Source organism: Leguminivora glycinivorella, chromosome 1 (assembly GCF_023078275.1).
Source record: "Leguminivora glycinivorella isolate SPB_JAAS2020 chromosome 1, LegGlyc_1.1, whole genome shotgun sequence".
Classification (NCBI taxonomy): domain Eukaryota; kingdom Metazoa; phylum Arthropoda; class Insecta; order Lepidoptera; family Tortricidae; genus Leguminivora; species Leguminivora glycinivorella.
Window position 1 is genome coordinate 12,500,464 of NC_062971.1, and position 14,846 is coordinate 12,515,309.

General features: G+C 34.8%; 1 protein-coding gene across 2 annotated transcripts in view; it reads left to right on the top strand.

The window, feature by feature from the left end:
• The window catches only part of LOC125230139 (rho GTPase-activating protein 7), a 311,981-nt gene that overhangs the window by 38,563 nt on the left and 258,572 nt on the right, over window positions 1-14,846 (top strand). Inside the window, exon 2 of one of the 2 annotated variants that reach the window (XM_048135189.1) lies at window positions 13,821-13,897. The exons of the other annotated variant lie outside the window; for it this stretch is intronic. The gene's annotated coding sequence lies outside the window, so the exon portion shown is untranslated. The remainder of the gene's footprint in view (window positions 1-13,820; window positions 13,898-14,846) is intronic. 2 annotated transcript variants of the gene reach the window in all.

The following is a 14,846-nucleotide window of genomic DNA, read 5'->3' on the forward strand; positions in this document are numbered from 1 at the left end:
CAAATGTAGTTATTTATTGCTCTTTGTCTGAGCTAGTGCTAACTGCCATCTAATTCATAGGTTATCGGACCACACAGCGAGTTATTGAAAACATATCCGATAGCTCGTTTTATGATTCAATCAACTATCAAATCGTTTAAGCTTGCCGCTTCGATCTGTTTTATATCGAAAACATGGACTAGGTGGTCTTGAGAGCGAATTACCGAGAATGATACCTACCTATTATTTAATGTTTTACATGAATAATAAAACCTACTAGTTTTATGCTATCTGAGCAACTTTTACTATAGGTCTATACGAACAACCCCGAAATCCCGATAAATTATTTACCCAGTTGGGTGCATGCGGGTAATTTCGAAGCACAGAAATGCTCAGATAATTTCGAAAGGGGAATCTTGATATGATGGAAATAATGGTGATTTTTATATGACTTTCAAAATTACCCCAATGCACCATTATGTATTTATGTAAGATGCCTAAATTAACATTCTGTATTTACATATTCTGACAAAACTCCAATGCAATGCCTAAGTCAGTATAAGTTAGTAAGATAAGATATTATAATGAATCTGTTATGTCCTGTAATACTTTATGTCATATTATTTTTATTATAACCCATTTTTATTCCGTAACCCATTTTTAAAGTGGGGGCTGATATTTTTTATTCCAACCCCAACGTGTGATATATTGTTGGATAGGTATTTAAAAATGAATAAGGGTTTACTAAGACCGTTTTTTGATAATATTAATATTTTCGGAAATAATCGCTCCTAAAGGAAAAAAAGTGCGTCCCCCCCTCTAACTTTTGAACCATATGTTTAAAAAATATGAAAAAAATCACAAAAGTAGAACTTTATAAATACTTTCTAGGAAAATTGTTTTGAACTTGATAGGTTCAGTAGTTTTTGAGAAAAATACGAAAAACTACGGAACCCTACACTGAGCGTGGCCCGACACGCTCTTGGCCGGTTTTTTATTTATAACCCATATATATTTATCACAAAAATAAATCTACTCAACCTCGTTGCTGAAGATATTCTCAGAATTGATAATAACAAAAGCCCCGTAACAAAGCGAGTTTTCCTATAAAGGAACAAACTTCACGGGCCCTTAATAACCGTAAATAATTTTTAACATAAATATTTCTAAACAGAAAACTCCATCTCAACGAAACAAGGGTCACGCCAGAATATTCTGCGAAACAAATTCTGAATTTAAATTTTGACATGTTTTATTCTCTTAACTTAGTAGTTAGGTCCACTCCACAACGGTCTGCTTTTAGTAATTTGTACTTGCCTAAATAAATAAAATTCAGAAGGCCAAGGCCTTTATAGTCGCAACAGTATCTAATACCGGCGAAAAGGACTATCCATCTTTCTCTAATAAATACAGTTAGGGCCACTTGCACCAACGAAAATGGAGGGTTAACCCGACGGTTAACCCACCATTTCATATGTAATTTGACAGATGACAGTCAACTAACTCTTTGTTGTTAAGTGGTTGGTGCAAGTCGGCCTTAGACATTAAATTTAAACCGAAATAAGCAGGGTTCGAGGATATATATCAAGATATATATCCGATATATTATATCAAGCTGGGTTTGACGATATGATATATATCAAACATTTTAAAGAAGATATTATGATTTTTAGTAGAATGCATCTTAATCTAAAAGAAAACTTCATGTTTTGATTTATTTGACTGATTTTAAGCAAATATCTCATTAATAAATAAATGATGCAATAAAATAAAATAAAAATAATAAGGTTTTCATACAAAATGGATATATATGAAACTTGATATATTGAAACTTGATATTTATGATACATCGGATATTTTCGAAACCTTTCTTTTGACGGTGTGGGAATGCAGTTACGTACGATGTGTGGGACTGCCGGAATAAGACAGTAAGATATAGACAAAGACGGGTAGAAATTCTCGCGGGTGAGATAGTGTCGCGTCCATCACGTGCTAGATGCGTGCTAGGCCTAGTGAATACAGTTAGCTGTAAAATAGGTCAGTAAAATACTTAAGTAATTCTGTGATTGAGTTGCTAGTAAATAAATACATACTACTCGTAGTATTGAATGGGAGCATTTCTCAAGCTCTTTATTGGTAAGAGTATACGCGCCTTTCGAACTCAAAAGGGTTCTTACGCTTCATCGCAATAGGATCGTCTTGATATTAAGTTTAATGAAAAGTTCGTCGTAATTGTACTTGAAGCTTATGGACACTTTTGTTATGGAAAGCCACGTATGAACTTAAAAATCGGTATTTCCGGACCGATACGCCCATCATAAAGGCCGGCAACGCACCTCCAACACTTCTGGTGTTTCGGGTGTCCATGGGCGGCAGTGATCGCTTACCATCAGGCGACCTGTCTGCTCGTTTGCCTCCTATCCCATAAAAAAATCTACTTCAATTAACGAACTACCTAAAGGATTATATCAAAATACTGATTCATCTGACAGATTGTACTAGTCAATGTATCACTATTGTTAACACTAAGGTAAGATTTACGTAATGTAAACAAGCCTTTACAAACAGGTATGAGGAGGTATAACATTCCTCAGTTTTTGCCTTTTTGTGAAGGTCGCCATCAGACTATGCAAATAGGCGATGATGTTATGAATAGTGACGATACAGTTACGGCATCTACATGTGTGTGTATATTTGTTTTATTATGACGGCTGGATGTTGTTTCTCGTGGGTGCTTGAAGCTGGTTTTAAAGACTTCTATTTTGTCTAAATATTCGTGTTGCATTCCATTTCTTCGAAAAATAACAGACTGTAAATGAAAGAAACGTAAAAGCCAATGACACCAATGTGTATGTATAGAGTAGTTCAATGACTAAACACTAAACTAAACCAAGAAAACCATTTATATCAGTGCTAAACTAAATTATGTATGTACCTATTAGTTATTGCTATTATGTTATTGATTGCTATTATGAAACAAATATTTATCTTGACTATTTTTTCAAATTTTTTTTGATGTATTTTACATTGTTTAACATAAATTATGTACCTGTGAGGTAGAATATATTTTTTAAAACTTTGAAGTATATAAAATAAAATAATTCACGAATGAGTAGAAGCGTGCCAAATTCGAATTCGTTTCCATGCCAACCGCGAACAGTACACAGTAGAGACTACTTAAAAATTCCGCAACGTATGCCTTTACTGATGAAAGGATAAAAATTTAACATTATAAAAGTCAAGGTTATCCCTACCATCATTAAATAGACCCACATAAAAACATTAGCTGTACTCAATTAATTATGACTAGTTGACTACTAGTAAATTACATAAAAATATTAGACTACCAATACAATACGCTTCTTAAACCGGACAGTTAAATAAGAAACTAAAATAGAAAGAAAAACAGAAATATACTATATTATATAAATATTATTAAATAAATATTACAGACCATTCTTACAGAGATTGACAGAGTCCCACGGTAAGCTCAAGAAAGCTTGTGTTGTGGGGTACTCAGACAACGGTATACATAATATACAAGTACTTAGAGTAGAGACATAGAGAACATTCATGACTCTGTGACCAAATATTATCTGTGTTCATCACACAAATGCACTTACCGGGATTCAAATCCGAGACCGCGGCGTAGCAGTCAGAGTCACTACCCGCTGGGCTAGGCCAGACCGGTTGTCAAAAATATAATAATATATAGTAGTGTGACTATTTAAAAAAGAAAAAAAAAACAATACTTTTTTGAGTGTAAAATAGAAATTGTTATTGGTTGCCTAACAAACGACAGCCGTAGTAAGGATGTTGTAGGCTTCTGCTCTCTCGACATCCAACAAAACTCTGTGCACGAAAATTCGTAAAATAGATGGTTATATACACACAGCCGTAAGTGTAACACCATAATGGCGAATCACGCAAATAGCCCTGGCTGACACCCTTCGAATTATTTCGAAACGGTCTGAATCTGTCATTCCGAACTGAGATAGGTAAATTATTGAGCGAAATAAGCGAGTTGAATCTCTAGATCTCTACTGAGTTAACGAGTTGGCTATTACCTATGTAAAATAAACGACCCAACCCAACGCATTACGCATTTAGTGGAAAACAAAATAAACACTGCTTGGGTTCATACACATACTTCTGATAAATATTGCATGCATGTTTGCAGGTTATTGGCTAAATTTTTTAAGTGCTTATTCGTCTTTAATAAATCTTCAAATATCTGTACTTGGATAAATCAGAAAAAGTTGATATTACAAAAAAATATAATTTTCGATTAAAACATGGATACTAAATACATACTTAATAGACGGAGAGCTGGCAGGATTTTGGAGTAGGTCCTTGAGGCAACCTGGAAAGGTGCTCAGATGCTTCTCTGATCATAGCCAACATCAGGTCTGCAAGTCTGGCAGCTGGGGAGCGGGGCTTTATCGAGCTATGAATTTTTAAAGATTTAATTTTTTGAGGCCCAAAAAAGGTGTTTGAGGCAACCTGGAATTATTAAAAAGTGAAAATAGAGTTCCTCAGAAGTCGCATAGTATTTATGCCAGATCATTTGGCCGGGTCCTTCACCGTGCCAGAACGGTACAAAGTGGTAAAAAAAAAATTCCAAAAAAGGTTCTTGAGGCAGTCTGTCATTTTTACCAGTGAAAGATGAGGGTCTAAATAGCCATGGAAAAATAATGCCATGACATGAGGTGGGGTCCGTACCCTGCCATTCGATCTTGAAAGTCAATTTTTTAGTTTTTCGTAAATAACTCGTAAACGGTGGCCCACAGCAAAAAAATATGTTAAACAGAAAATATCTACATAAAATTTCCTACAAGAAAGGTTATGTATGTTTTTTCGATAGGATCAATATATAAATGGATAATTTAGTAAGAAAGTTTTTTTTAATCGATTACATGCTCCGTTTTTCGTCAATACCTCGTAACCGGGCCACAGGAAAAATTATGTTAAACAGAAAATATCTACATAAAATTTCCTATAAGAAAGGTTATATAAGTTTTTTCGCTAGGATCAATTTTTTAGTTGGAAAGTATTTTTAAATAGGTATTTGGGCCGTTTTTTGTTGATAACTCAAAAACGGTGGCTCACAGCCAAAAATAATGTTAGACAGAATTAATCTACATAATATTTCCTACAAGAAAAGTTCCATAAGATTTTTCGCTAGGATCAATATTTTAGTTGGAAAGTATTTTTAAATAGATTTCATGGGCAGTTTTTTGTTAATAACTCGAAATCGGTGGCTCACAGCCAAAAATAATGTTATACAGAATTAATCTACATAATATTTCCTACAAAAAAGGTTCTATAATATTTTTCGCTAGAATCAATATTTTAGTTGGAAAGTATTTTTGAATAGATTTCATGGGCCGTTTTTTGTTTATAACTCGAAATCGGTGGCTCACAGCCAAAACTAATGTTTCACAGAATTAATCTTCTTAATATTTCCTACAAGAAAGGTTCTATAATATTTTTCGCTAGGATCAATATTTTAGTTGAAAAGTATTTTTAAATAGATTTCATGGGCCGTTTTTTGTAAATACCTCGTAAACGGTGGCCCACAGCTAAATAAAATGTTCAGGAGAAAAAATCTACATAAAATTTCCTACAAGAAAGGTTCTATACGTTTTTTCGCTAGAATCAATATTTTAGTTGGAAAGTATTTTTAAATAGATTACATGGGCCGCTTTTTGTTGATAACTCAAAAACGGTGGCTCACAGCCAAAAGTAATGTGATACAGAAGTAATCTACATAATATTTCCTACAAGAATGGTTCTACAAGATTTTTCGCTAGGAGCAATATTTTAGTTAGAAAGTATTTTTAAATAGATTTCATGGGCCGTTTTTGTAAATACCTCGTAAACGGTGGACCACAGCTAAATAAAATGTCCACGAGGAAAAATTTACACAAAATTTCCTATAAGAAAGGTTACTGCAGTTATAGGTTACTACAGTTTAAATCCATATCCACATCACTTTTGTCTGAACTCATTTTGAAATTTGAAAAGTATAGGTATTTGATAAATCCGAGCAAACATAGGTATATTTTTTTAAATTTCCGCGCTTAAACTTTTTTTGAAATCTTTTTGAGGCAAAGTTTTAACCGGTGACATTTACCGCATTAATAGTCTGGCAAAAAAGAGTAGAAATTAATAGGGGCGCCACAGTCTATGTAAACCGTTTTGCGAGGGGCGACCGTCGCGCGGCCGTCGCCGTCGCGTCTCATCGCATCGTCTACTTCCATATCGATAAGGTTTGATTTCGTATGCGTCGCATCTCCGTCGCCCCCGCAAGCCATAGCGTGAGCATTTCTTTTTTTTTGCCACTTTTATGAAGTGTGATATTTTTGAAAAAAAAAATGCTATATCTACTCAGAATTACTAGCTTTTTAAAATAAATAAAATAAAAATAGTTTATTTGCCAAAAAGTGTTACAAAAGATTTTACCTTTGACCACCACACTAGGCTAGGCCTGTCTCGTGGAGTCAGTCCAAACATTACCATTTACATATTACATTTACTTTTCCTACGCTGAAGAAACAATTCTAATGACTAAAAAATATTTAAGACTAAAGCTAACCAGACTTAACAAGGGTAACACGGTTAATCACAGTATAGTTCAGTAACGAATTTTCGATTTTACTAGTGTAACACATTTAATTAATAACATTTATTGTATATTAGTAGTTTTCAATCCTAGTAGTTAAAAAAATTGTCCCATACAATTTTTTCTTATTTTGTTAACAAAAGAAAGTAACAAAAATGTATGGAAATTCTGGGACACTTTTTGTCTTCCAGTGAGATTGAAAGTACTCGTGTTTCTGAGTACAATTGACCTAAAATTTCCTAAAACAATCAAATTTTTTTTGTTGTCAATAAAAAAAGAAATGCTCGCGTAAGGTCTGCAATGTACAGTCAACTACAAAGAGATGTGTCCATGTTAGTCTTACAAAATGAAGCAAATTTTCATTTGCATTAATGAATTACCCTTGGTTCGTGACATTTCTAGTAGCCATCAAACCTTACATTATCATCGACTCGAAAAAATGCTAAAATGGAAATGTCCCCCTTTCAAATAGGGAATATTTGTTAAATATACTCTTGTTATTTATTAACTAGGTTTATAGAAAACAATCGAGGTGCCACTCTCGACTATTTCGTCCTCTAAAACTTAATCAATCGGAACGAAATTTGAAAATCTGAATTTTTTTTATGCTTCCCGTGCTGGATGTAACAAATAGGATTGTGATCATTTATTACCCCAAATAACATATTTAACAGCACAATCACGATTCTAAACGAGTTATCCCACTACGAAATTTAAAAACGTCTTCCGAAGAAACTGATTTGTTTTAAGTATAAAAAGACATATTTTAAAATATTATCTTATGATTAACTAGCTTAAGATATGTTCTTTTAGGAACATTATCAGTTTTTTAATAATCACTTAAGTATCTTTATAGTTTTGAATGAAAAATGTTACATTTTGCAAAAAACGCTCTTCTTTAGGAATAAGGCCTCTTAACCTTGGTTGATTCCGTTTCGCGCTACTTAGATAGAGGGATGCAGGTGGACGTGCTGTACTTTGATTTCAAAAAAGCCTTCGATCGCGTAGATAACAACGTACTCTTAAGCAAATTATGCAGCATTGGTTTCTCGCCTGAACTGCTTTGCTTTTTTGCTAGTTATCTACGTGATAGACGGCAATATGTGCAGCACGGATGCTTTGGTGTTATGGTCAATGATCTGGCCTTGGTGCCTAAGCATGCGCAATGCCTACTCTATGCTGACGACCTGGCCCCGTAGCCGAATGGCATTTCTCCGACGCCAAACGAAAGCGATACGCCGCTGGCTCTGTCGCGCCAATACGCAAGCGCGATAGAGATAGATATCTACTAGCGCTTCGTTTCGTGAGCGTTTCGTGAGCGATTGTGCCATTCGGCTAGCCACCCTGGAACTAATTTACAGGGTCCAGGAAGATTCTGACTTACAAGAGCGTGTCGGGCCACGCTCAGTGTAGGGTTCCGTAGTTTTGCGTATTTTTCTCAAAAACTACTGAATGTATCAAGTTCAAAACAATTTTCCTAGAAAGTATTTATAAAGTTCTACTTTTGTGATTTTTTTCATATTTTTTAAACATACGGTTCAAAAGTTAGAGGGGGGGGGGAGCTAGAGATGGGTAGTGAGTAAATACTCAAGAGTAAATATCGAGTAAATACTCAGTATTTACTCAAAATACCCGTATTTACTCGTCTTTACTCAAATTGGTGGGTATAAACTATTTAGCGTGCTGAAATAAAATACAAATTAGAAATATTGGTGTATTTTGTTATCGGCTACTAAGTTAAGTAATCAAATTTATATTAATTTTATTTTAAAGACGTGCTCTCCATACATGTAACTATTTTTCACAAAAATAAAATTCAGAAATTACCAGTGTGTTATACATCATCTGATAGGTCTTTAAAAATTAATTGAATGTTTCTAAAAAAATTTTTTAATAATATGAACAGTTTTGGAATAAAACGATAATTAAGGCCGAAATAATGTTTATACCTTTATAACTTTCGAATTCGTTGTTGGAAAAATATCCAGAAACCGTCAAATTATTGCCCATATAATACAAAACACAAAACTAGTACTTTAAACGTCATCAGCTGAGCCATTTTTGAGTTTTCTTTAGAAAACCCTTAATAAAAGGTCGTAAGTGCCACATTAATAATTACTTCCGAACGTCATGCCGTTATCTAGAACATCAATTTAATTTAAGTCTCATACTTTTACTGTAAATACCTGCTTTTTTAAAACAAAACTGCTAACTAAACATTATCACTATTTTTTTCTCACAATGATTACCTCTTTTTCGACAAACTTAGACTCCCATAAGCTTCTAATAGTGTAAATATCATTTAAACATGTCCACACAGTTAAAATAAAGACGACTAAGTACTTAAATCTCATTTTTTAAATTATTTTTAGGTAACAGTTTCTACTCACCCAAATGAGTAAATACGAGTATTTACTCGGTGCTTTGAGTAAATTACCAGTAAATACTCAGTATTTACTCGCCCCTACCCATCTCTAGGGGGGACACACTTTTTTTCCCTTTAGGAGCGATTATTTCCGAAAATTATATTACCAAAAAACGATCTTAGTAAACCCTTATTCATTTTTAAATACCTATCCAACAATAAATCACACGTTGGGGTTGAAATGAAAAAAAATATCAGCCCCCACTTTACATGTAGGGGGGGTACCCTAATAAAACATTTTTTTCCATTTTTTATTTTTGCACTTTGTCGGCGTGATTGATATACATATTGGTACCAAATTTCAGCTTTCTAGTGCTAACCGTTACTGAGATTATCCGCGGACGGACGGACGGACGGACGGACGGACGGACGGACGGACGGACGGACGGACGGACAGACAGACATGGCGAAACTATAAGGGTTCCTAGTTGACTACGGAACCCTAAAAATGTACGGGTATTACCGATTCTTGTACCTAACAAAATTCCTTTTGGGGACGTTGGGTTTCTTCTCGTTAGAAGTTAGGCGTAATGTCGTGCTGATGTCTGTTGCATGTGGTATTTTGAAGGGGGAGTCAGATTGCCCGGTTTTAGTATCCCAGCTGGTACGTCTATTTGTTCCCCCTGTGACGAAATATGCTTTTCGTGAATGTAGGCACCCCCTACTGGCGGTGCCGGCCGCTCGAACCGTGTTTTGCCGCAAGTCACCGCTAGTTTGTGCACTGCAAATAGTGAATGAGTTTTTAGACGTGGCACCTAATGTTGATATTCTTGCGAGCAGATGGGCGTTTATACGTGACGAATGCATGAGGTTTTGTGTGTGATTGGATGCTAGGCCTTCATCTGTTATTTATTAGTTATGTTATGGTATGTAATGTTTTGATTTTGCTGTTTATTTAATATTTAATTTTGTGTTACTTGTTGTAATGTTTATTTAAAATTCACGGTGCTTTAGTTTTGTACACTGTCATACTGTGTAATTTTCTTTGTGTAAATAAATAAACAAATCTATTTAAATGTTATTGATCCTAGCGAAAAAACGTACAAAACTTTTACTGTAGCAAATTTTATGTTTGAAGATTGATTTAGCTGTGGACCACCGTTTTCGAGTTATTTGCAAAAAACGGCTCGTGTAATCTATTTAAAATACTGTCCTACTAAAATATTGATCCTAACGAAAAATCTTACATAACGTTTCTTGTAGCAAATATTACATAGATTATTTCTGTTTAATATTATTTCCGGTAATGGGGCACCGTTTTTGATGTTATTAACAAAAAGCGGTCCATGTAATCTATTTCAAAATTTTTTCTAACAAAAATATTGATCCTAGCGAAAAAACGTATAGAACCTTGCTTACAGGAAATTTTATGTAAATTTTATTCTCGTGAACATTTTATTTAGCTGTGGGCCACCGTTTACGAGGTATTTACAAAAAACGGTCCATGAAATCTATTTAAAAATACTTTCCAACTAAAATATTGATCCTAGCGAAAAATATTATAGAACCTTTCTTGTAGGAAATATTAAGAAGATTAATTCTGTGAAACATTAGTTTTGGCTGTGAGCCACCGATTTCGAGTTATAAACAAAAAACGGCCCATGAAATCTATTCAAAAATACTTTCCAACTAAAATATTGATTCTAGCGAAAAATATTATAGAACCTTTTTTGTAGGAAATATTATGTAGATTAATTCTGTATAACATTATTTTTGGCTGTGAGCCACCGATTTCGAGTTATTAACAAAAAACTGCCCATGAAATCTATTTAAAAATACTTTCCAACTAAAATATTGATCCTAGCGAAAAATCTTATAGAACCTTTCTTGTAGGAAATATTATGTAGATTAATTCTGTCTAACATTATTTTTGGCTGTGAGCCACCGTTTTTGAGTTATCAACAAAAAACGGCCCAAATATCTATTTAAAAATACTTTCCAACTAAAAAATTGATCCTAGCGAAAAAACTTATATAACCTTTCTTATAGGAAATTTTATGTAGATATTTTCTGTTTAACATAATTTTTTGCTGTGGGCCACCGTTTACGAGGTATTGACGAAAAACGGAGCATGTAATCGATTAAAAAAAACTTTCTTACTAAATTATCCATTTATATATTGATCCTATCGAAAAAACATACATAACCTTTCTTGTAGGAAATTTTATGTAGATATTTTCTGTTTAACATATTTTTTTGCTGTGGGCCACCGTTTACGAGTTATTTACGAAAAACTAAAAAAATGACTTTCAAGATCGAATGGCAGGGTACGGACCCCACCTCATGTCATGGCATTATTTTTCCATGGCTATTTAGACCCTCATCTTTCACTGGTAAAAATGACAGACTGCCTCAAGAACCTTTTTTGGAATTTTTTTTTTACCACTTTGTACCGTTCTGGCACGGTGAAGGACCCGGCCAAATGATCTGGCATAAATACTATGCGACTTCTGAGGAACTCTATTTTCACTTTTTAATAATTCCAGGTTGCCTCAAACACCTTTTTTGGGCCTCAAAAAATTAAATCTTTAAAAATTCATAGCTCGATAAAGCCCCGCTCCCCAGCTGCCAGACTTGCAGACCTGATGTTGGCTATGATCAGAGAAGCATCTGAGCACCTTTCCAAGTTGCCTCAAGGACCTACTCCAAAATCCTGCCAGCTCTTGGACCATAACAGCAGCGGCTGGTCCATACAAGCCGATTCCCAGTGGTTTGCCTAAAATTGATTACTAGTAAAGTATCTAATATAAGGGTAGGTTTCTTTTTGCTCAGTGTTGCCTAGCAGAAATTTTCACCAGCCGCGACTGATACTTAATCCAAAAATTTAAATAGGTAAACGAAATTATTTATCGATGCGGGCGAGGCCGGACATAATTAAAATATTACAAAAGGCAAACTGAATCATCTACAACTACAATATAAAACACACATTGCTCAATAATACGACAAACGACGTCAAAGTATGTTAGCACAGTTGGTTGCAGGAAGGTCTGGAGCCCGGCCGTGATACGGCGTCATTTTACTATGATACTATAATTTATAGTCTATAAATTATACGTTATACCTCTATAATTGTAAATAAATCATAATAAATAGTAGGTACTATTGTTTTCAAAAGCTCGTATGCAAAACGCTCGCTGTTATTCCGTGTAATTAGAACACCATTTTTTATAATAATATCATCTTTTATATTTGTAATAACACTAATAACACCATTCTTACATCCCAACATTTTGTAATTAACAAAATAAATAAAGAAGAAAACAAAAAAGAATTTATCGCAGGCCTACCCCGTATTTATACATAAAAAAAACAAAGTAAAATATAATAAGAATCAATTGTTATATTCTTTGGTTTCATGTTAATCGTTCTCACTACCCACTTGCATTACATCACACGTCAACCCAATTCAAACCACGGAAATCAAGAACCACTATCCCAGCCTAAACAATGCTAAATAGGCCATCCCAAAAGTATGATTTGGTCCACATGTTCCACAGGAAATTTAAAACAGACACAGAAAGTCCCTTTTAAAAAACACAAAGTTACTCTTTCAGTTAGAATACGCTGTAAGTCACTTTATTTTAGTGAAATAGGGTTTAGACGAACTGAAAGATTAAAGTTGTTAGTATTAAGTTGAAACGGAATATTCATCCGTCAAACGAATTAACCTTATCCAAATCGGTCAAGCGTAGCTTTTAATTTATAAAATCGGTTCCGTATTGATGGTGTCATTAGGCTTTTGATCAATTAGAAATGTTTGAGTTGGTATTCGAACGTGATTAGATTGGTAAACGAGGCTTTACCCAGAATTAAATTTACAGGGTGGCTAGCCGAATGGCACAATCGCTCACGAAACGAAGCGCTAGTAGATATCTATCTCTATCGCGCTTGCGTATTGGCGCGACAGAGCCAGCGGCGTATCGCTTTCGTTTGGCGTCGGAGAAATGCCATTCGGCTACGGGGCCAGGAGGCCTATTATAGTCTATTGTAACGAGCTCTACACGTCAGAATATGAATAAAAACTTGTAAATGGGTACGCTTGAACTTTGAATATAAATAAAACGCGAATGCACTAAGAAAACTTAGACTGGTTGCCCGGCGAAAGTGAGTGTTGAGCTTTTCTATAAATTAATATGTACGATCACGGACTTTAATTGTTGATCCACTTCTAGCTCATTTTATACTGGACATCTCACAGTTAAGCATAGTTCAGCTATGACGTTCCAGTATAAAATGTGCTAGAAGTGGATCAACAATTAAAGTCCGTGATTGTACACCTACCAGTACAAAAACTAAATAAATAAACAAGTCCAGTTCATGGTCCTGACTAAAACTCGTACAAAATAACAACCAAACCCTCTATTAACCAACTGCGGCATAAAAGGAAATGGCCTCGTGTCCTCAATAAATAATTTTCCGGCCCGCAAACTCCATTGTCCGAACAAAAAACAAAACGAAGTAAAATTAGTTTAAGCGTAACCGAACGAATCTTAGCCGATGCTGACTATGATGCAACTTGTAGGGATGGACATGACTATCGATAATTTTTGTATTTTATAGAAAAGTTTATACGAGAAACGTCGATGAACTAAGCAACTTATCACTTAACTAATACCAACTTATTATATCATACAATAAAAAACGATCAAGTTCACCGGGCACTATTCTGAGCGAAATTTATTTAATCGAAAAACGATAGTGCAATTATTATCCCCTTTTGATTTGTACTAATAGATGTAAGTATAAGTATTAATGATTACTTATAACATTTTATTCTTTCTTCCACAGGTAAGCACCTATATCCAACACATCAGTGTATCTCAGCTAACCGAGCGAACCTTCCTTCCCGATCGGATAAAAACCTCGTAAGTGCTCCAATTTCCATCGACATTTCCCATCACTACGCCATATTGACCCATATCTTCGAAGAACACGCTTCCTCAAAGCACAACGAAGCACTGTAGTACCGAGCGCGGTATTTGGGCCGATGACACCGTAACCACGGGCAACAATAGATTTTGGTTTTATGTTAATTTTTGGTACTGGTAGTTGACTAGTTGTGTACGACGGTAGGATGGGTACCTGTCGTGATTATTTTAATTTTTAAACTCTGGCCATAGTGAGGTTGAACGCGTCGAACCTAGATTGGTCTGTAGTCTAAGTGCGTTTTCACATTATCCGATCCGATATCGAATGTCGGGAGGATTTCAATGGAAAAAAATCCAAGATGGCGCCTGTAATGTGTGGGATATCGGTCCTACAGCCGATATAGGATCGGATATGCAATACTGCAGCTTATATGAGAACTGCAGGCTCCCCTGGGCACGAAGCTGGATCCGCGCTTGAACACAGCAGTTGGGTTGCAGACCGTCTCCATCGGCTCTTAATGTGATGGGACAGATGAGATACCGATCAGTTGTGACGTTAAATAAATGAATTCTATTCTAGGAATAAAGTAGAATTCATTTATTTAGAATATAGTATATTTCATTTGCTTAGAATAGAAATTCTATTCAGTTCGAATGCCATACTCACATTAGTTTGAATTAAAACAATAGGTATACCTACCTAACTACATTATTGTTCCTTGAATAATTATTACGAAGCTCAAATGAGTCATAGCAATAGGTAAACCTTTTGTAAAATTTACGTGTTTTACACATACGTATTCGTTTCTGCCACATTAGTTGTAAAGCATTCGCAGTATGTATAAGCATAGCTGGGCACCGTTAATAAAATAGTTAACTTCGTTAATCGCTAATCCGTTACTAAAAAAGTTAACTTCGTTAATCGTTAAAGCGATACATTTCGACA